The 23353-nt window shown below is 37.9% G+C and overlaps 1 long non-coding RNA gene across 1 annotated transcript in view; it reads left to right on the plus strand.

The window, feature by feature from the left end:
- LOC110144884 (uncharacterized) overlaps window positions 1-19337 on the plus strand; it is a 52070-nt gene extending 32733 nt beyond the window's left edge. The window contains exons 2-3 of the long non-coding RNA XR_002316000.2: window positions 7019-7188; window positions 19208-19337. This is a non-coding gene — a long non-coding RNA (uncharacterized lncRNA). The remainder of the gene's footprint in view (window positions 1-7018; window positions 7189-19207) is intronic.
- The last annotated feature ends 4016 nt before the right edge of the window (window positions 19338-23353 follow it).

Here is a 23353-nt window from a genome sequence, read left to right on the forward strand (position 1 = left end):
TTTCAAATCCTAAAAGATGATGCTGTGAAAGTGTTGCACTCAATATGTCAGCAAATTTGGAAATTTCAGCAGTGGCCACAGGACTGGAGAAGGTCAGTTTTCATTCCAATCCCAAAGAAAGTCAATCCCAAAAAGTGCACAAACTACTGCACAATTGCACTCATCTCACATGCTAGCAAAGTAATGCTCAAAATTCTCCAAGCCAGGCTTCAGCAATAAGTGAACCGTGAACTTCCAGATGTTCAAGCTGATTTTAGAAAAGGCAGAGGAACCACAGATCAAATTGCCAACATCTGCTGGATCATCAACAAAGCAAGAGAGTTCCAGAGAAACATCTATTTCTGCTTTATTGACTATACCAAAGCCTTTGACTGTGTGGATCACACAAACTGTGGAAAATTCTGAAAGAGATGGGAATACCAGACTACCTGACTTGCTTGAGAAACATGTTTGCAGGTCAGGAAGCAACAGTTAGAACTGGACAGGGAACAACAGACTGGTTCCAAATAGCAAAAGGAGTACCTCAAGGCTGTATATTGTCACCCTGCTTATTTAACTTATATGCAGAATAGATCATGAGAAATGCTGGGCTGGAGAAGCACAAGCTGGAATCCAGATTGCCAGGAGAAACATCAATAACCTCAGATATGCAGATGACACCACCCTTATGGCAGAAAGTGAAGAAGAACTAAAGAGCCTCTTGATGAAAATGAAAGAGGAAAGTGAAAAAGTTGGCTTAAAGCTCAACATTCAGAAAAGTAAGATCATGACATTTGGTCCCATCACTTCATGGCAAATAGATGGGGAAACAGTGGAAACAGTGGCTGATTTTATTTTTGGAATAAAATAAAGTAAAACACTTTAATAAATAAATAACATTTGGAATTAAGAAATGACCAGTTTACAAGCCGAATTTAGAGGACATACAGATAGACTTAACATTTCAGAGTTGGTAAATAATCAAATTGTGGTCATTAAAAAAAAAAACTTCATAGAAAGATGGAGTTGATATCATGATTGTAACACCTTTTTAAAGATCTCTGAAAGTGGATATTTCTGGCTCACAAAATAACTCCCAGAAATTTTAAGGACATTGTGCCATAGAAATTTAAGGCACCCAAATTACTCATTATGTTTAGAGATTTAAAAAATGTCTATTAAAAAAAAAGAGGGAGGAGAGGGAGGTGGGAGGGGGGACCGGGATGGGGAATACATGTAAATCCATGGCTAATTCATTTCAATGTATGACAAAAACTACTGTAATGATGTAAAGTAATTAGCCTCCAACTAATAAAAATAAATGGAAAAAAAAATTTAAAAAAAATAAATAAAAAATTAAAAAAAAAAAAAGAAAGAAAAAAAAAGTTATGTGTGTGGTTCTGGTACATGAAGTTGACCTTAGTGTTTCACTCTTGAATTCCTAAATTTGCCACAGGAAGATGACTTGTGGAGATTTTGTTTCAAGGAAGATAAGGTACATAGGGAGAAAACCCAAATCTTATCTGCACTCTTCATCCAAGCCCAGGCATGTCCAGTTAGATTAAGTGACTCCAATCTAATTTGAAAGTAGGAGAGCAAGAAATAAATGTTTGGTGCTATAATTCAGTGGCAACCCACTCCAGTATCCTTGCCTGGGAAATATCATGGGTAGGGGAGCCTTATGGGCTGCAGTCCATGGGGTCACAAAGAGTTGGGCACGACTGAGTAACTAACACTTATAAGGCAGTGAATTTTGAGAGGTGGTGATCTAGCAAATGCTTCCTGGCATAACAGCACACATTAAAAATTACGAAATATGCCAAGTTTGTGTTTCATAATGTGGATATAAAGGTGTGCGAGAAATTCATCTTGCCTTTGAGGAGATTTTAATCAAATGATTAATGACATTGAAATAATATAACATTCTGTTTCATAGTAGGATTTTTGAGAAAGTGACTAAAGAATTAGATTCTTTAATGCAGGTTGCTTCTTCCTTAAAACTAGCTAATTTCTGAATGTGTCTGTCTCGATACTTTTCCTTTTCTCTAAACCTGTGATTTAGCATCCCCACTCTGAATAACCTGGTTTTAGGATGTTAGAAATTTACATCTGAATTTCAACAAATCTTGATGAACAAATAGACATCATGCACATGAAAATGACTTTTGTACAGCAGAGATCTCATGTGTTACAAGCAAATTCATAATTTTCCACTAGTGTGAGGTTTATCTTCTTTCTAAATTCTTTACTGAGTGGGACTTCAAAGTTCTTTGTGCTAAGGTGCTTCATTCGTGTCTCTCTTTGCGATCCCATTGACTGTATAGCCCACCAGGCTCCTCTGTACATGACATTCTCCAGGCAGGAATACTGGAGTAGGGTGCCATTTCCTTCTACACAATGCTCTTTGGGAGTACATAAATACATATGTATTTATTATTATTCTAAACATTAATGCATAAATAAAATTTTTTTTTTGCTTTCCATTTATTTATTTATTTTTTTTTAATTTTTATTTTTTTCTTCCATTTATTTTTATTTGTTGGAGGCTAATTACTTTACAACATTGCAGTGATGAGTAACTAAATTAATGAAAATTTAAATCTGCCTATTTGCTTATTTGTTTATGCTTTTGTATGGGGTTTCAGGTTCTCAAAGTGATTTTTTTTTACTTCTTTTTTATTTTTATTTTTTAATTTATTTTTATTTGAAGGAAAATTGCTTTACAATATTGTGTTGGTTTCTGCCATATATCAACATGAATCAGCCATCAGTTCAGTTCAGTCACTCAGTCGTGTCCGACTCTTTGCGACCCCATGAATCGCAGCATGCCAGGCCTCCGTGTCCATCACAAACTCCCAGAGTTCACTCAGACTCATGTCCAGTGAGTGGGTGATGCCATCCAGCCATCTCATCCTCTATCCTCCCCTTCTCCTCCTGCCCCCAATCCCTCCCAGCATCAGGGTCTTTTCCAGTGAGTAGATTCTTCTAATGAGGTGGCCAAAGAATTGGAGTTTCAGCTTCAGCATCAGTCCTTCCAATGAATCAGCCATAGGTATTCTCAAAATGATTTAGTATAAATCTTAATAGAGAAGAATAAATTAAAGTAATGTATTTCTTATTGCAATTAGTAGCTTTGAAATTAGTAGCTGTTGTATAATAAGTGCATTAAAAAATATGTGTATATATATTAATATATGTTACCTTCATTAACATATATTACCTATTACATAAATATATCATATATTTATCACTTTCTATAAATTATTTTTATAAAGTGACTGAAACATAAAATCCAAATGTGCTTTCACTTCAAATCCAAATGTGCTTTCACTTCAAAGATTTTGTTTTTCTTTTCAAATTTATTTTCTTTCTTTTTTTATTCATCCTACATGGGCAATGGTTACTTATTTGAATAATTAGATAAAAGTATCTCCTGGAAATTATTTTGGCCATCATTGTTTATATGATAGAGCATATAAGTAGGATATTCTTCCATTTTTAAAAAAGGATTAAAAAGCCCCATAATTTGTACTTTATTTTAGACTTTAACAGTTGTATTAGAGAATATTTATGCATCATGTTTAATGTATTAAATCATATGGATAGCCTTGGAACATTAAGTGAAAGTGATAATGAATTTATTTATCAATTATCTCAACCCTCTAACCGCTAAGTTTTTAATATTTTCTTTTTAGAGACACGACAGTCAAGATACTAATATATCAATGTCACTTGCACAGTTAATCCAGTCTTAAGTTTCTAATATATTAATCATCCTTATTATCTGTCATACATTGTACAGATTTAAGCTGGCTTTCTTCTTTTTATATTCTTAGTCATTTATAGTTAAACGTTCATGATACTTTCACATCGTTAATGATACACTGTGTGTGTGTGTGCTCTGTCTCTCAGACTCTTTTTGACTCCATGGAGTGTAGCCCACAAGGTTCCTCTGTCCGTGGAATTTTCCAGTCTAAACCCTGGAGTGGGCTGCCACTTCCTCCTCCAGAGGATCTTCCAGACCCAGGAACTGAACTGATATTGGCAGGCGAATAATTTACCACTGTGCCACCTGAGAAGACACTGTAAATCATTAAATATGTCATATTTAACACTCTTAAATTTCTACATATTAATTAGCAATTATTCCAAAGAAGAATTTAAAAGTAAGGTCACCTTAGGGTAGTGGACGACCTGATAGAAAATAAGATATATCACAACCTGAAAAGTTACTATAATTTATGTCCCACTCTCTTGAGAGAAGAGTTTATTTACTGTCTGGATTCAAGTTGACTGACATCTTTATTGATTAATTTTATTTTGTCAAAATACATATGTCCTTAAGGTATAAAATATTTTATATCAGTTAGTCTGAATTACTTTCTGAAAACAGCTGCAGGGTACAATGTTTAAAACAAAATCAATATTGAATTGCCTCTTGTTGATAAATAATACTTTGCTGACCTCCACCACTCTGAATGGCTTTTGTTATTTTCCTACTTGGCAAATAAGGCACAGGGGTTAAGGATACTCATTGTCAAATACTCCTTGGCTTCCGGAGGTCAACAGAAAAATGCAGGTAGTCAGAGAGTTGCCATGGCTTATGTGCCAGCCTAGCAAGATCCCAGATTTAGGTTATGTTTATTTGACATTTATCTAATAAGGAAGGCCAAGCAGAATGATAAATGTTTCTCACTGCATCTGTGCAGAAATGGGTTTATAAACAAGAACCTGCCATAAATCACAAAAACAGCTTTGTAAAAAAGTATCTAGAGACTAGATGTATCTTTATAATTACTTGAGACATCCTGTGTCCTGCTTTCATACCTTCCACTGTTCTTTTAGTTAAACTCTTTAATCCTGCTTTAAACTCAAGTTATTTTCATTCTATTTAAGACATGGGTTATGGCCAGAATACATTTTGGGTAACTCCTTGAGTATTCTATTAGACTCCATAAATGTCTAGTATGACAGTTAGATGCCAATAATAAAATACCATAAATGAACCTACCACTTTCTACCAGTTTTCCAGCTCTTTCTTCCTCACTAGGTATCAGTCTTTTCTTTAAGATAACATTTGACCTTTTCACATGTGTATAGTAAGTTAGTGATTTCAGGATTTGGAAAGGCAAATGTTCAAAGAAATCAATACCTTGTTCACAATAGTGGCCGAAAGATTTCATTTGGAAGTTTTAATCATGTTATCCAATAGGAAGAATAGAACAAATAAACACTTTATAATAGAAATGACACCAAGAGGGTCAAAAAATTTTTTGAAAAAGTGTGATACATTGAAAAGTAGTGTATCTAGTCCTAGCAATTTTTCACTCTACAGTATTATCAACCATCAAGAAATGGTCTGAGTGTAAGAAAATACTCAATTCATAACAGATACAGCATAAAGAATAAAAGATTAGAGAGGACAAGAGCTTTCAACATAAGAGCAGATAGAATTTGACATCCTTTAAAAATGTGTTTGTATTTCCTCCTGTGGCTGTGATACTTAATTGATGCACAATTGCTCTAATAGTGTTTCTTCATGTTGGTTTACAAAAGAACTTTGCAGTAATCAGAGAACAGAAAGTGCAGAGCTACACAGTAAATGCCTTAGCACTTGGGTCAGCCCATTTAATTTCTCTTTCAAATTCAATTGTTCACCTGCTGTGCTTATTAAATACAAGCATACTGTCTGTATCTGAATGCACTGGCTGTGTCATTTTGGCACTGTCTACCTACTGCTTTTGCCATTTCTAATGAGAGCTGCCTCTGTCGGAGGAAATCCCCAGAATATAAAGTAGGTATACTTCTTTCCATATGCATTGTTTAGTTATTTAAATTACCATATAACTAATTTATAATCTTGGCATTGCTACTGGCTAATCAACTTATTATTTTTACAGTAACTGGAGGAACAACATACACTGCCAAAGGGAACATTTTAAATTAGTTAGGTTAGTGAGTTACTTGGTTATTATGAATAATTAGGAACACTTTTGAATTTCAATACATTTAATGTTTGGACACTGAGATACTTGTTGATAAACTGATAGAAATAATACATTTAAAAAGAACTCTTTATTTTAAGCTGGTCAGAAACAACAAAGACAATCATTAAAGTTCTTTGAAAATTAATAAAAAGGCTTAAACAGGCTCCTCAGTCCAAGAAATTCTCCAGGTGAGAATACTAACGTAGATAGCCAATTACTTCTCCAGGGGATCTTCCCAGGGATCGAACCTGGGTCTCCTGAATTGCAGAAGAGATGGAAGTAAATCTTTTTAACTTTGTGTTAGGCAGTGATTTCTTAGCTACGACACCAGTAACACAAGTGATAAGAGAAAAAATAAATAATTTGACTTCATCAATCTTTAAAAAAAAATTGATCTAAAAATATTGCAGTCAAGAAGGAAAAATGTAAAAAGCACAAAGTAAAAAAATATTTCCAAATTATTTATGCTATTGTGGAATTGTATAAAGAATACAGAAAAATTCTTATAATAATATAAGAATAATCTAATTTATAGATGTACAAATAATCAATTGCAAAAGTACAAATAATTGTTTCTCCAAGAAGCATACAAACATCCAATAAGCACATAAAAAGTTGTATATAAGTAGCTATTAAGGAATGCAAATCAAAACCATAATAAGAAACCAATGCCATACTGTAAAGCAATTATCCTTCAATTAAAACAAATAAAAATAAGTTAAAACATTGAATATTAATTATTTAAAATAATATTAAATACTAATATTTAGTGTTAATATTAAGATAATACATTAATATTAAAATAATTAAATAAAAAGAAAACACAATGAGATATCAATTTACACCCACTGAGATTCCTATAATAAGATATGAGAGTAACAACTGTTGATATTATGAGATGACTGTGTTTCTCCCAAACTCATATGTTGGAGCCCTAATCCCCAGCATCTTCAACAATGACTTATTTGAAGATAGAGTTTTAAAGAGCTAATTGAATTAAAATGTGGCTGTTCCAGTTGTCCCTAATCCAATACGATTGTTATTCTTATAAGAAAAGGAGGTGAGAACACAGACAGCACAGACCGGGAGACCCTGGGTGCATGTGTGCAGAGAGCGTCAGTCACAAGGAGAGGCAGCAAGAGAGTGTCCGCCAGCGGCCACGAGAAATTCAGAGGAAACCACCCTGCTGGCGCTTTTATCTTGGATTCCAGCATCAAGAAGTGTGAGAAAATAAACTTCTGTTGTTTTAACCACCCATTCTGTTTTGTTTTTTTTTTTAATGAAAAGCTTGTCAAACTATTACAGTTGGCAAGGATGTAGAGAATGCTCACATACTGATGGAATGAATGTACAATAGTGCAGGCAGTCTGGAAAACATTCTAAATTTTCTCAAATTCTTCAATGTAATATTATCACCAGGCACAAAACTTCACTCCTAGATATATGCCCAACGTAAGTGAAAACTTATGTCCATGCCCAAACACATACACCACTGTTCATAGAAACTTATCCAGAATAGCCAAAAGTAGAAACAACCCAAGAAACAACTCAACTGGTGAATAAGGAAGCAAAATGTGGTACATTCATATCATGGAATATTATCCAGGAAGGGTTGAATGATATAATGATACATTCAGTATTATGGGTGAACCATGGTATACTAAGTGAAAGAAACCAGTTAACAAAATACCACATGTAGTATAAATCCATCTTTTTAAAAATAATTTTATGCATTTGCGTTTTGCTGCAAAACAATTTATTTGTATTTTGTTTTGGGTCCTTGCTTCTGGGCAGGCTTTGCCCTAGCTATGGTGAGCAGGGCCTACTCTCTAGTTGGGGTGCATGGGCTTGTCATTTCAGTGGCTTCCCTTGTAGCGACAGGCTCCAGGGCGTGCAGGCTTCAGTAGTTGTAGCACGTGGGCTCTAAAGCACAGGCTCAGAAGTTGCGGTACATGGGCTGACTTGCTCTGCAGCATATGGGATCTTCTGGAATTAGGGATAGAACTGATCTCTCCTACATTGGCAGTAGTGTGATGAATATATTCTAAAATTAAATGGTTCTTGTAATTGTACAACTCTGCGAACACACTAAAAAGCATTGATTATATACTTTAAAAGAATAGCATTTATGTTAAATTATTACATCTTAATAAAGTGGTTGAAAACTACAATATTTGTCAAAATTCTGTTCAAAGGTGTAAAAAGCAATGCATTCTTATTTCAGATCTTGACAAACCTTTATTTTCTCTGAGTCAGCAAAAAATTAATAGTATCCATTCTGAAAGAAAGAGCCTAGAGACCTGACCCATTTACTTGAGATCAAGAAGCTGAGCTTTTAAATATCCCATGCTTAAGAAAAGAAAATGCATGCCATGGCCTGCAAGGTAAATGAGGAAAAATAAACATTCTTCTGCTTGAGTTGAGACCTCATGGCTATACAAGACATGCACTTATAAAGCTGTATTGAAAATGGACCAGCTCTCATAGGGAGTAAACTTCTTGTTCAAATCATGTCAATCCTTGATAACATTAAAAGGATTTGTGAACCCTGTGATCTTACCCTAACCATCTTGCAGAGCACATTTAAATCCTCTCTAGAGTGAGACTTCACCATTCAGAACGTTAAATAATATGTAATTTGTCATGCACAGTCTACTGACCAAAAGGAAAGAACACACAATAAAAATGACTCTTTGTGACCCCATGGTCTATACAGTCCATGGGTTCTCCAGGCCAGAATACTGGAGTGGGTGGTCTTTCCTTTCCCCAGGGGATCTTCCTAACCCAGGAGTCAAACCCAGGTCTCCTGCATTGCAGGCAGATTCTTTACCAGTTGAGCCACAAGGGAAGCCCTAATTAAAGGGGAGGACTTCAAAATAACCATGCTTCTTATGTTCATTTAACTAAAAGACAAGGATCGATATTTTTAGGAAAGAATTAGGGCACAATAAAATAAGAAAAAGAATTAAACTGTAGAAGTCATATATTAAACTCAGTGAATGACTTAGTATTTTAGTTACAGCCTGTGAGAAAATTAGTGATCTGGGTGATAAAAGAAAATTTCTGGACAGACACACACGAAAAAATGGATAATACAGAAAAAAGCATAAAAGTATTTTTTTCCTATATCATGATACCAAAATATATATTTATTCAGATTTCCAGGAGAAAGGGGATAAAAAATAGGGTTGATAGAAATCATAAAGGGATAAAGGCAGTGATGTCAGCCTCATGGTGGCATGAGATACCTTCTTTGTCTCCTCTTTAATCCACCACTAGCAAAACATCCATAACTCAAAAAGTTCCCTCTGCCCAACTCACCAGGACACCAGTGAGAGCCACACGTGTGTGTATCTGAAGGAGGGTCGATTGGGACACACGGGGAGGGCAGAACCCAGGGAACGCTAGAAGCAGTACCCACAACCCCAGTCCCCCGGTTGCAGCAGCTGAGCCCAGAGCCCCAGCAAACCTGGTGGTGGTAGCAGAGGCTTTGCACACAACCAGAGCCTCCTGGTCACAGCGGCGCTCGTGATCGCCGGGAACCAGGGCTCCTGACCTGTGGAGGTGCCTGTGACTGCTGCCTCCTTGCTTGTGGCAGCGGTCCCTGTGAACCCACAACCCCAAACAAAATGAGGGCATCCATGACCCCAGCCCTTGACTCCTCTTGAGCTTGACCCCTTTAGACCCCTCTTGACCAGTTCTTGACCCTGGGGTCTTCAGGACCCCACCCTCTTCCTCCCTTGTTGCAGTAGCAGTGCCTGTACCCCAGAAGGCTTCAGATGCAGCAGAAGTGCCCCATTTCTGGTGCCTGATGACGGGGGCACTGCGGGCAGCTCTTACAGAGGCAGTGGGCGGGGGTGGGGGGCGCAAGTGCCAGTTCTCCAACTGTAGACAGTCAACAGAAGAGAAAAACCAGCAAAAACCTGCTATAGCGCCACCTGCTGAAAAACAAAAGACAGGCCTCTAATTATCAGTCTATTGGATTGTTGGGGCTCCCCTGGTGGCTCAGACTGTAAAAGCACCTGCCTACAATGTGGGAGACCCAGGTTCAATCCCCCCGGTCAGAAGACCCCCTAGAGAAGGAAGTGACAACCCACCCCAGTACTCTTTCCTGGAAAATTCCATGGATGGAGGAGTCTAGTAGGTTACAGTCCATGGGGTTGCAAAGAGTTGGGCATGACTGAGCAACTTCATTTTCACTTTCACTGGATTGTTAGAATAGGAGAAAGCAGAGCTTTGCCTAAGTGTTTGCTACTTCCAATATGTCAGCAGAGAAATCACTCATCAGGAACCATGAAATACCACGGTAACATGGTACTACAAAAAGACAATGACAGTTCTCCAGAAACCAACTTTAAAGTCATGGAAGATTGTGAACTAACTGATAGAGGACTCAAAATAACTGTCATAAAGAAACTTTATTAGCTACAAAAAAAAAAAAAAAAAAAACAGAAAGGCAGTTCAGTGAATTCAGGAATAAAATTAATGAACCAAAGGAATATTTTACCAAAGAGATTAAAACTATAGAAAAGAACCAAGCAGAAATTCTGAAGCTGAAGAATTCAATACATGAGATTAATGTTGCATTATTAGAAATCATTGCAAATAGAATGTATGGAAGAGAGAATAAACAGTCTTAAAGATAGAAATGTAGAAGTGATCCAGGTAGAAGGGAAGAGAAAACAGATTTCAAAGGAAAATGAAGAAACTCTGAGAACTATTTCACTTCATTAGAAAAAGCCACATAAAAACAGTGGGTGTTTCAGAAGAAGAAGAGAGGTTGAAGGAAGCAGAAAATTTATTTGAAGAAAGAATACCTGAGGACTTCTCAAGCCTATAAAGGAACAGGATGTATAAGTCCACAGAGTAATAGTACAGTAATTATCTCAATGCAAAAAGATCTTTCATAAGACATGTATTATTAAAACTGTCAAAATTAAATGATAAAGAATTTTAAAGTAAGCCAGGAGGAAAAAAAAAAAAGCTGTTACCCTCATTAAGCTAGCTGCAGATTTCACAGCTGAAACTCTGCAAGCCAGTTGAAAACAATTGACCCATGTATTGTAAGTCTTGGATACAATTATCTGCATAATATATTTATCTTAATAATTGTTGTCATTTATTTTTATACCATTTCATTCCTCTATAGATGTTGCAGCAATTGTATTTAATAGCCATTATACAAGTAATTTTTCAAGAGAAAGTCTGTGAGAATGGAAATGGTAATATTCTTGCTCTGTATTTTTATTTAATTCTGTACTGAGATCAGTGCCAGGATTTGAGAAAATTCAAAATATTTTTGGCTGTAGTCTTTATCTGAGTAGTTTTATTTAGGCCTAAACAACTCTTTGAATGCCTATGACTAATCTTATGGCCATAGTATCATTATTATGTGTTAGTTGCTCAGTCGTAGACACGACTCTTTGCGAGTCCATGATCTCTCCATGGAATTCTCCAGGCCAGAATGCTGGAGTGGGTTGCCGTTTCCTTCTCCAGAGGATCTTTCTGACCCAGGAATTGAACCCAGGTCTTCTGCATTGCAGGCAGATTCTTTACCATCTGAGCTAGAACCTTATGATAATTTTTATAACAAATACTACTAATAATTAAAATGTATATAGTACTTACTCTGAACCAGGCAGAGTTTTAAAGATTTGCATTTCATCTTATCACCTAAGACACCCCACAACTATTATGGTGCTCATCTTATAAATGAGGAGACTGAGGCACAGGAAAGTTAAGTAACATCCCTATGGCACATAGCCACTCAGTGTCTAAGTGAAATTCTAATTTAGGAAGTCCTAGTTCAAAATACACCTCTTCTAGCTTTAATCTCTCCCTAACATTTAAGGAGTGGTAGACACTGGCCTTTTAGAAATGGTGTTAAAATGTCAATATACAGTCTTGCAGAAAGAGCAATCAGTTAGCACCCCCCACAACATCCCCTTTCAAGCTAGTTGATGGAGAGTACTTTATAACCTTTCAGTTCTAACCTTGACAGTCATAGAGACTTTGGCTTTTGTGGAAGACACCAAGAATACATCAATTTCCAGGAGGCATGTGAAAAGTTAAAAGGTGGCTTATAAATTGCAAATGAATGCCCAAGTGTGTTTAGCACACCCATTATTGGATTCATGCATCACCAAGGCTTGGTTTCATAGTTGAGAATCCTTAGATTCAAGGATATTTGGCAGAACTTAGCAGTCCAAATGTTGTGTAGCAAGTTTAGCCCCTGCTGTCTATTGAATTTCTAATTATTGTCTTTTCTGTCATATGCTATTGGTTTGTTCTACCCTTCTGTGACTACACCTTTTAGATTTCCAAAATATCAGTGGGAGGCTTTTAATCTATCTGAAAGAATTCTGACAACAGGATATAATATATAATATAAGGACATTATACTCCTTCTCAAATGGTAATTATCTCACTGTCTCCTGGGATGTATCTTAATGATGTGTCTAAAAGATAGATATAATTGAGGACTTATTTAAGCACTGTTTAGCTTGTGTTCAGAGCACAAGTAAATTACAAAAACACTTCAATTGTGTAGTACAATCTTAAGGAAAAAAATCTTAAAAATGGGAAATTGAGGCAGAAGATCAAGAGAACAAATGTGATGGGGTACCTTCTAGCTCCTGCTGTGGGTACATCAGATTGCTCCTTCTTGAAGGATTATATAGAGACTGGCTTTATGAACTGCTGTAAAGCCCATCTGGTTGGAAGAAGGGAGAAAAACAACCCACCATTGTCCTACAATTCCTTCTCTCATGGATTCACATTCACTCCACACTCCACTCTCCACACTTCTAGATTGTACCAAACTGTCCAGGTAGCAATGGAGGAAGCTGGTGGACTGTGGACAGGTGTAGCGGCACGTGCTTGGCTCCTCTACAATGAGAATAATGCACAAAAGCTGTTCTTAGGCTACTCCAAGGCACAAAGCAAGTGACATGCATGCATCTGTGGTAGTAATTACTGAATACCATACACTAGAGTGGAAATGGCAACCACTCCAGTATTCTTTCCTGGAGAATCCCATGGACAGAGGAGACTGGCAGGCTACAGTCCATGGAGTTGCAAGAATCAGACACGACTTGGTGACTAAAGCACCACCACCACCATACACTAGGGTACAGCCCTCCGTGAGAGGGAAAAGGATAGGATAGCTCTCTAAAAAGGAAAGGGTAAAGAAAGAAATACACCCTATCTCTCTACATGTCTCCCAGGTAACAGTCAACAATTAAGACTCAGATTTTCATCTTGTATGCAGTAGATCTTCACCTCATGCTGGTGACACAGTGCCCCCAGACAAGTACTAACAGGATCAGCTTTCAGCATCAGGTATTAACTCACCCTGAAATAATCCACTTTTCAATTCATCTACCTAAATCCTGACTACTGGTTTTTCCAGTAGTCCTGTATGGATCTGAGAGTTGGACCATAAAGAAGGTTGAACACTGAAGAATTGATGCTTTTAAACTTTGATGTTGGAGAAGACTCTTGAGAGTCACTTGGACTGCGAGGACATCAAACCAGTCAATCCTAAAGGAAATCAATCCTGATATTTCATTGGAAGGACTGATGCTGAAGCTGCAATACTTTGGCCACCTGATGCAAAGAACTGACTCATTAGAAAAGATTCTGATGCTGGGAAAGATTGCAGGCAGGAGGAAAAGGGGTAACAGAGGATGAAATGGTTGGGTGCCATCACTGCCTCAATGGACAAGAGTTTGAGCAAGCTCTGGGAGATGGTGAAGGACAGGGAAACCTGGCGTGTTGCAGTCCATGGGGTTGCAAAGAGTTGGGCAAGATTGAGCCACTGAACAACAACAAATCCTAACTACATTCTATCTTCTTACTTTTATGTTCATGCAAATATCAGATTCTACTCTTTGTATATATTAGACATATTTCTACTTTAAGGTTTAGAAAAGTATGAAATGGAAAAATCACAAAAGAATTATAAATTACTAGTACATTTATGGAGATATATTCAATCTCAGAAGTAATAAGTAATATGCAAATGCAAAAAATATGTTCTTGCCCAAAGTTTGCTAACCATTATGTCAGGAAGCATACTGTTGATAGACATACTTATTTGTGAGGATATTAAAGCATTTTTGGAAGAATCTGGCATCATCCATCACATTTACAGAGACAAATCCAAAGCCATAACCTAAAATAGGTATGTGTATTTGTGTGTGTGTGCATATGTTATATGTGATTATTGAATTACCATGTGATATTGATAAAATAAGTTGAAATATCTTCTATAGCCATTAGTAGGTGAATTATTTTTAGAATCACACTAAGGAAAAGTAAGCAGGCAGCAATTCATCTTAATAGGACACATCTATATGACTTTGACATGCAAAATATCCAAGAAAAACAGTGACTTGCTAAAAGCAATTAAAGTAAATTCAGAACTTCATTTGGTTTTTTTTTTTAAAAAAATGAGAATTTCATCTAGAGAAAGTACAAGCTAAAAATCCCATTCCTCTTGAAGATTAAAGACATGATTTTGTATATTTGGATAGAAAGAGTAACAGAGGAATTCACATTATACAATATATACTTTTATATCTTTTTACAGGAAATAAAATTTGTGTATTATTTGTAAAATGTTAAAACTTACTGAAATGCAAAAATATTAGAATAAATACCAATCTCCAGACAGGGGTTGACTCAGAGGACCTACGAACTGTCCCTCCCGGAGGTTGTGACAGAATCTGGACACCTCCACCTTTCCTCTGCCAGGCCCTTGGCACCTCCCGATTATTGTAGACTCAAGGCTGACTTTTCCCGGCCTCAACCTCGCTGTTATCCTGAGGTACTTTGGTGAGACAAAGGGGATGGTCTTGTGGGTGTCAGTTATCGCACGAGATACTGGATCTGACCAGGGATCTGTCAGATGACATTCCTCAAGCAGTAGCCTAAGTGAGAGCAAGTGGGACAGACACAAGCCTGGGTCAGGACCCTATTCTGTTGTTTCAAGTGCGTGAAGCCTGCAGACTGCTCTGGTCCTCCATTCTGCCACTGAGCATCTCATTGCCCTTCTGGGTTTTTATTTCTTCAATCAAAATAAGAACGAAGGAAAATAGATTCCTGGAACTAGATGTGCAACAGAAATATCTGTGCAACGGAGTTGCGGGGATGACATTGGATCTCAATCTCAGGCTTCTTTACAATATCTATCCTTGACTGTGAGTCCTACAGGCCAGGTTCTGCATTTAAGGATATTTTCACAACTACAGAAGGAGGAACTATAATCTTTTCCTGAAGAGTTTCCACAGGACCCAGCAAGACTCCTTTCACCCAGGATGCAAGCCTTAGACGAGGCTTTCTCTCCAGGTGGGAGGCTCAGAGGGCTCCTGGGGTCAAGGGCTGCATGAGCACCCATGGGTGATGGCACCTGCTTGAGACTGCCCCTCCAGACACACCCTCCACCAAGTCAGCCTGTCTATGCTTCCTTCCTTCTCTGCACACTGTCCCCCATCCTGGGAATGACCTCTGTGACAATTTCCAATCCGCCTTAGGGATGCGGTTTGAAGCCGGAGTTAATAATAAAGTGGCTCAACACTGGAGGAAAGTGTTCCTCTCTCCTCTCTTGCTCCCTAGTCATCCATGCAGAAATTAGCTACAAGGATTTGGTCTTATTTCATATGAAGTCTTAACCCAAGGAGGGCTTCCCTGGTGTCTCAGATGGTAAAGAATCTGTGTGCAATCCAGGAGACCTGGGTTCAGTCCCTGGGATGGGAAGGTCCCCTGGAGAAGGAAATGGCTACCCACTCCAGTCTTCTTGCCTGGAAAATCCCATGGACAGCTGAACCTGGTGGGCAATAGTCCATAGGGTCACACAGAGTCAGACATGACTAAAGCTACTTAGCATGCACTAACCCAAGAGACACTTCCATAACTAAACCAACATCCTCTCAGCATCCTTCTGCACTGTGGAGAAACAGTGGGGACCATTTCTGTCCAGCTCAGTCAGGCCCAGCAACTAGCACAACAGCAGACGGTGGGCACTGATTCAGTATCTGCTGGGGGTTATGAGCGAGTCCTGTGGGCAGGACTGAGATGATGCATCTTCAAGGTGAGTGCAGTTTTCCCTTTTGTAGATACAGGGCTTTTGTTAACCAATACCTGAGTGTCTTGGAACTGAGCAGGACCCTCCCTATGGGTCCTTTCCAAGACAGCTCCATCTCCAAATTCTCTGCTTTATCTTCTCTCTGAAGTTCCTAGATAATAGTATCTGATGCACATTTCCTGAGTTGTTTTACAGATGCTAAAACCCCCATTATTGACTCAATGGACATGAGTTTGAGCAAACTTTGGGAGATAGTGAAGGACAGGGAAACCTGGCAGTGCTGCAATCCATGTAACTGCAGAGTTGGAAATGACTTAGCAACTGAACAATAACAAATCCCCCACCAAACGGAAGAATTTAACTACTTGATGACCATGAGCACGTAACTCCCAGACTTACTGGATTGAACACGTTAATCCCTGTGACACCATCCTGTTACCCAATCATCAGCCAGAGACTTGGCCAGGAGCTGATCACACACTCTGAAACCCTCGTTCCTCACCTGCCCTTTAAAAATGCTTTGCTGAAATTCATCAAGGAGTTTGTGCTTTTTGAGCTTTTTGTTATTGTTGTCCAGTTTTGAGCAATAGTTGTTCTGAAATCATTGCTTGGCACTTGCAATAAACATTGAACTTTCCTTCAACACACACACATGCAAATAGAATAAAAATAATGTCATTTATACTCCTGATAGCTTTAGAGGATTTTAACACCACATTCAAAATTCTGTCCCTTCGCAAGTCTATGAAAATAATAGATTATCATGGTAACCAATGGTGATCAGAAAATATATTTGGTATTATTTTTTAGATAATTGTTGGCACAGTATGTGAATATGGTAAATGTTTTATATAAATTTGAAGTCTGTGTTTTACCATAGTTTACTTGTTGAATATTTATTAATAGAGAAGCTATAAAATATCCAACAATATGTATGGATTTTAATGTTTCCTTTTATGTATATTTGGAAGCTATGTTAAAGTGTATAATTCCTGAATTGGCTCTTTATAATTACAATTGTTTTTCTTAATATTTAGCAGTTACATTTTTTGTCTTGACATATAATCCTTTTTTGATAAGCATCAGTTCAGTTCAGTTCAGTCGCTCAGTCGTGTCCAACTTTTTACGACCCCATGAATCACAGCACGCCAGGCCTCCCTGTCCATCACCAACTCCCGGAGTTTACTCAAACTCATGCCCATCGAGTCGGTGATGCCATCCAGCCATCTCATCCTCTGTCATCCCCTTCTCCTCCTGCCCGCAATCCCTCCCAGCATCAGGGTCTTTTATATCATCTTTTCATGCATCTTACCTTCAAAATTTCTGTACCTCTATATTTAACATACATCTCCTATAAACAACATATAGTGGTTTTTTGAAAATTCATAATGAGAAAATATTAATCCATGACTTATAATGTGTGTTCCATAAAATAATTAGATTGAAATCTAACACAGTAACATTCTTTTATTTTACTGTGAAATTAGCATAAACAGTTAATATGAAGTTTAATAAAAACCCATAACCCTAAGGTGAAGATTCCAGTTCTGGGGAAGATAAATTAAACTCTTTGCAGCATTTCTCTTCCAGGGATTATAACTAAAACTTCTGGCCAAATGAAACACACCACACACACATACATGCAAAATGCCTAAAGTTTCTGAAAAGTAAATAATAACAGGGAAATCAGGAAAGGAAACTTTGGAAGGAAAGTAAAAATTTTAATAAAGGTAAAAGTTTGAAGAAAGTTAATTTTCTTTAGTTTTATTTCTATTTTGCCTTCTTTTATCTCACAGCTGTGCCCTCAAAGGTGTACCAAATTCATAACTGGGTAGCAGGTAGTTTCTAAGAGAAGCCAGTCTTTCTGAATCATAGGCAAGGAGAAAAGGGGCCCATGAGTCAGACTGTGAAGAGAGAATCCATATTATCGTTATTATTTTTTCTCAGAGGTCTGCTGCAATCCCAGATTTGCACTGTCATTGCCATAGTGTGGGTGCAAGCACTTTAGAGAAAATCTGTACCCCTGTATTGAAGAATCAGAAAAGGGACTATGGTTGTAAGGAAAATATAAGGAAAGAGTCTTGTTACGGGGTGATTGATTTAATGGTTGGTTAAATTTCTCTCTCTCACTGTTTTGCCTTAAAGATAGCCTCATTTTGCCTTAAAGATAGTCCCAGAGTGAGGAACTCTGGAACAGTGCTAAATGCTAAAATTTATGGAGAGGCAGAACGGATTGTGGACAAAGTGAGTCAAGGAGAGTGGGATGGAGAAAGTAGCATAGACATACATGCACTATCATAGCTATAAAATAGATAGCTGGGGAGCAGTTGCCGTATAACACAGGGAGCCCAGCCTGGGGCTCTATGATGATCTAGAGCTGTGGGATGCAGAGAGGGGTGGGAGGCTCAAAAGGAAGGAGATATGTGTACCTATGTGTATACATATATATGTATTTCCAGCCATAGCAACTGGTGAAAAAAATATCTCTTGAATGTGGAGAGCTTGGAGGAAATTCCAGAGATGAGGGCCCGGAAAAAGGAGGTCCCCTTGTCTGTGTGCAAGTGAACACAATATTAGGATCAGTTCCAAGCTACATGTGTGCCGAAGTGACCCAAAGAACTACAGCAAAGTCTCTGAGAAATGAATTGCAATAGTGATAGTGCTGAGTCCAAAATGGATCTTTGAGTGGAACATGGAGGGATACATTCAAATAGCACCCGCCAACACATTTAAAACTCAGTTGCTGTTGGAATCACCACCACAGAAAGTCAGATGGCACTTGCACTCAGAACCCATCAGCTTGCCTGCCAGCCAAAATGAAACTAGCAACAGCGCAGACTTTAACAGAACCCAGAGTCTCAAAACAACTATTCACAATGTCCCACTATGAGGCAATATGCATGTTTCACCTGTGTTTTCCTGCTGGGGGGTGGGGCATAGGGTAGGCAGGAACTCTAAGACCAGGACAGAAGGTGTGGGGAGAAGCTTATTTGAGGAACTCTGACATGAGCACTGTGGTGCTGGCAGCGAGAGTTCATGGACAGTGTTTTTAGTTGTGGCCTGAGGAGCAGAGAAGGGAACTCCTACAGTTCAGAAAAGTGTGGAAATCAACTCCTCTTTCTAATTTCTTTTCTTTTTCTCTATTGTCTTACAGCTCATCACAGAGATCCCTCATAGTCCATGGCACTAGCCATCAAAAGGAGCAGCAGGAGTCATCTTTCTGACACAGGGAAATATGACCCTCCATTTGGTTGAATTGTAGGAGCAAAAATCAAAATAGACAAAGTCACAAAAGGGCAAAAGTCCTTAGCTTGTCTTGAAAAGACAGAAAGCTCACCATGGTGACAAAGGTCAGGCTGATTAAAGTGAAAAATAAACCTCGAAAGCAAATGACCCCATGTATTAGGAAATGGGATAGAGACATTTTTCTATAAAAATTCTGTAATGAACTTATGACACCATCTGAAAACTCCAGGTTAATGCAGTAATCACTTGCACTAAGTCAATATCTGTGTGAAGAGAGAGGAAGAATAAAGGGCATTCATTGGAGAAATAAGATTTGCATGCAAGGATGAGAGGAAAGAGAGTAAAAGTTGGTAAAAGCCTAAGGGTAAGTTGTAGTTCTAGGAGAAGCAGATGCCAAGATAGGGTTACCTATGTGGGAGACTTACTGGAAGAAGTGAAGGTAAGGGATGAAATGGGAGGGATTAGGTGTGGGTAAGGAGAATTTTCAGGGCATAACGAAGTTGGATACCTGTAAGAGGAGAGAAGGAATGAAGGATATGCAGACCATACTTCATTTATGAAAAATTCTCAACTAGCTGGTACTAGAGTAGAAAAAGGAGGAATTTTTCAACTCACACAACTGAAATCAACCTCAGGGTTATAACTGCAATTATCTCCCCTGCAAAATCCCTTTGAAGCTTTCCTCATCTGTCAGTGTAGCAGGTCTTGATGAGATGACCCAAAACATTATTATTCCTGAAGGCTCAGAGACCTTGGTGATTATACTTAGGTCATGGTGGTCTCTGGACATGAGGAGTACAGGATGGCCTGGTGACAGATATAACTAGAATGTCCACAGGACAATTAGTATATTTCCTGGCATGAGGGCTTCATCACGGGGCATTCTGACCTCTGAGGGAAAAGTGCAAACTTGCAGGGAGGGAAAGCACAAAGGTCTCCAGTCAGTCACGGGAACATAATGTAGGTTATCACAGCAATTATAATAACATAGGTCAAAATGATGAAGTCGTTCATTCCTACCACCATCCTTGGTTCCCAGACCCATGTATTCTTCCTATTAGGGGCAAAACTCATGAAGACATGTCTGATTTTGTGCCTGCACTGTGTCTGAGGCTGACACACCAGCCTTGTAGAGTACTGTCTATGATCCAGTCCTCTAGAAGTTCATTCTATCCATTTTGTGAGGCCAACTGAACCTAGATGGAGGAGGAGCCATGACTTTGACTTCATTTTTGTTTTTAAAATTTGTGGTTGTGTAGAATTTGCTAATAGTCTTTTACACACATAATCCATGTATCAAAGCAATAAAAAGAAAATTCTATAATCATAACATCTGGGGGCTTCCCTGGTAGCTCAGCGGCAAAGAATCTGCCTGCCAATGCAGTAACTCAATCCCTGATCTCGGAAGACCCCACATGCAGGGGAGCATCTAAGCCTGTGTACCACAACTATTGGGCTGTGCTCGAGAGTCTGGGGGCTGCGGCCGCTGAGGCCACGTGCCCCAGTGACTGAAGACCATGTGCCCCAGAGCCCTTGTTCCCCAGCAAGAAAAGCCACCAGACTGAGAAACCTGGGTACAACTACAGAGTGAGCCTCGCCACCACGAGGGAAAAATCTGTGCAGGAATGAAGACCCAGCACAGCCAAAAATAAATAAACAAAATTAAAAAAAACTATAACATCTATAGACCAGACAAAGAACAAGGTATTTGGTCCATCTGTTAAACAAGCACATAATATATTATATAGAAAAAAAATTGTAAATGGAGTATTGCCTTTTCCACTGGATAACTCATGACACCTGTGAAATTAAGATTCTTAGTAAATCTTTATGAAAATGCTTTCTCTACCATAAGTCATTACATATATCAGCGACTGTAACACTCCTAATATATAATTTATCAATTATCATACACGTGAATTTTAAAAGCATAGTTGGCTTTACAGAAGTTTAAGGAGGTTTATACTGGTCTCCTTTATTGATTCTACAAAGGGGTCAATTTCCTCTTTGTTTTATATTTCTAAAAAAGGCAGCAGAGAGATTTCCTAAGGAATATATGGGCTTCAATTTGAATGAAGGCTATTACAATAACAACAACTCTAACTGCAAACACTACATGGATATCTATGTTAAACACTAGCTATATTGATATCTACAACTAGTCCCTCACTGAGAGTATAAGTCTCCACATTCTAAAGAGAGACATTGAGAGGATAATGCCAGCAGAAGCACTACCTTAGTGATGTGTCCTCATTTTTGTCTGCTGGTGACATAGGCCACACCAGTATTCTTGCCTGGACAGAAGAGACTAGCAGGATAGTCCTTAGGGTAGCAAAGAGTCAGAAATGACTTTATCAAGTAAACAGCAGCAATAGATCAAGGCTTAATCTTGGAAATTCTTTATACCTTAAGTAAGGCATGTCTAAGGCCAGCCACACTCCAGTTCAGTCACTCAGTCATGACTGACGCTTTGTGACCCCATGGACTGCAGCATGCCAAGCCTCCCTGTCCATCACCAACTCCCAGAGCTTGCTCAAACTCATATCCATCAAGTCGTTGATGTTATCAAACCATCTCATCTTCTGTCATCCCCTTCTCCTCCTGCCTTCAATCTTTCCCAACATCAGGGTCTTAGCCAATGAGTCAGTTCTTTACATCAGGTAGCCAAAGTATTAGAGATTAGGCATCAGTCTTTCCAATGAATAATCAGGGTTGATTTCTTTTATGATTGACTGGTTTGATCTCCTTGCAGTCCAAGGTACGCTCAAGAGTCTTCTCTAACCCCACAGTTCAAAAGCATCAATTCTTTGGTGCTCAGCTGTCTTTATAGTCCAACTCTCATATCCATACATGACTACTGGAAAAACCACAACTTTGACTAGAAGGACCTTTGTTGGCAAAATAGCATCTCTGCTTTTTTAATATGCTTTCTAGTTTTGTCATAGCTTTTCTTCAAAGGAGCAAGTGTCTCTTAATTTCATGGCTGCAGTCACCAACTGCAGTGATTTTGGAGCCCAAGAAAATAAAGTCTATCACTGTTTCCCCATCTATTTGACATGAAGTGATGGGACCAGATGCCATGACCTTCATTCTTTCAATGTTGACTTTCAAACCAGCTTTTCCACTCTCCTCTTTTACTTTCATCAAGATATGACTGTTTCTCTGCAGCAGAAATTATTTCTGTCTTTATCTTTTTTTTTTTTTTTTTACTTTATATTGGAGCATAGTTGATTGACAATGTTGTGTGAGTTTCAGATTTACAGCAAAATGCTTCAGTTATACATATATATGTATCTAGTCTTTTCAAAATTATTTTCTCATTTAGGATATTACAGAATAATAAGCAGAGTTCCCTGTGCTATACTGTATGTCCATGCTGGTTATTTATTTTAAATATAGTAGTGTGTACAGGTTAATCCCAAACTCCTAATCATCTATCCCTTCCCTCATCCTTCTCCCATAATAACTATAAATTATTTCTTTAAGTCTTTGAGTCTGTTTCTATCTTGTAAATAAGTTTTTTTTTTTTTTAAAGATTCCACATATAAATAATGTCATACATATTTTTCTTTCTCTGTCTGACTTACTTCACTTAATATGATAATCTCCAGTTCCATCCATGTTGCTTCAAATGGCATATTTCATTCTTTCTAATAGCTGAGTAATATCCCATTGCATATATGTATTTGAGTATCCTTCTTCAAACAAGTAAATTGAACACCTTACCTACAGTAGGGTAGCTTTAAGTCTTTTTTTCACTACTTACCTTCATTCTTGTTCATCCTTTCAAGCCCTTAGTAGATCTTATCAAGAAAAATTAGAGAATAATCAGATAATCTCAAGACAGGTAAATGTTATTACTAAATAATGCATTGAATAATTGTATGTTAATATTGCTGGTAATTTTAATGCAAAATAAATAAATACAAATTTATAAAGACTGAGAGAAAAGCAAAATCTGAATATATTAAAGAATATTAAATATGAAATAAAATTACATACCAATAGGAAAGTTGCATATCTTATTTCTTTTGAGGATGAGTAAATTTTGATA

Source organism: Odocoileus virginianus, chromosome 30 (assembly GCF_023699985.2).
Source record: "Odocoileus virginianus isolate 20LAN1187 ecotype Illinois chromosome 30, Ovbor_1.2, whole genome shotgun sequence".
Lineage (NCBI taxonomy): Eukaryota > Metazoa > Chordata > Mammalia > Artiodactyla > Cervidae > Odocoileus > Odocoileus virginianus.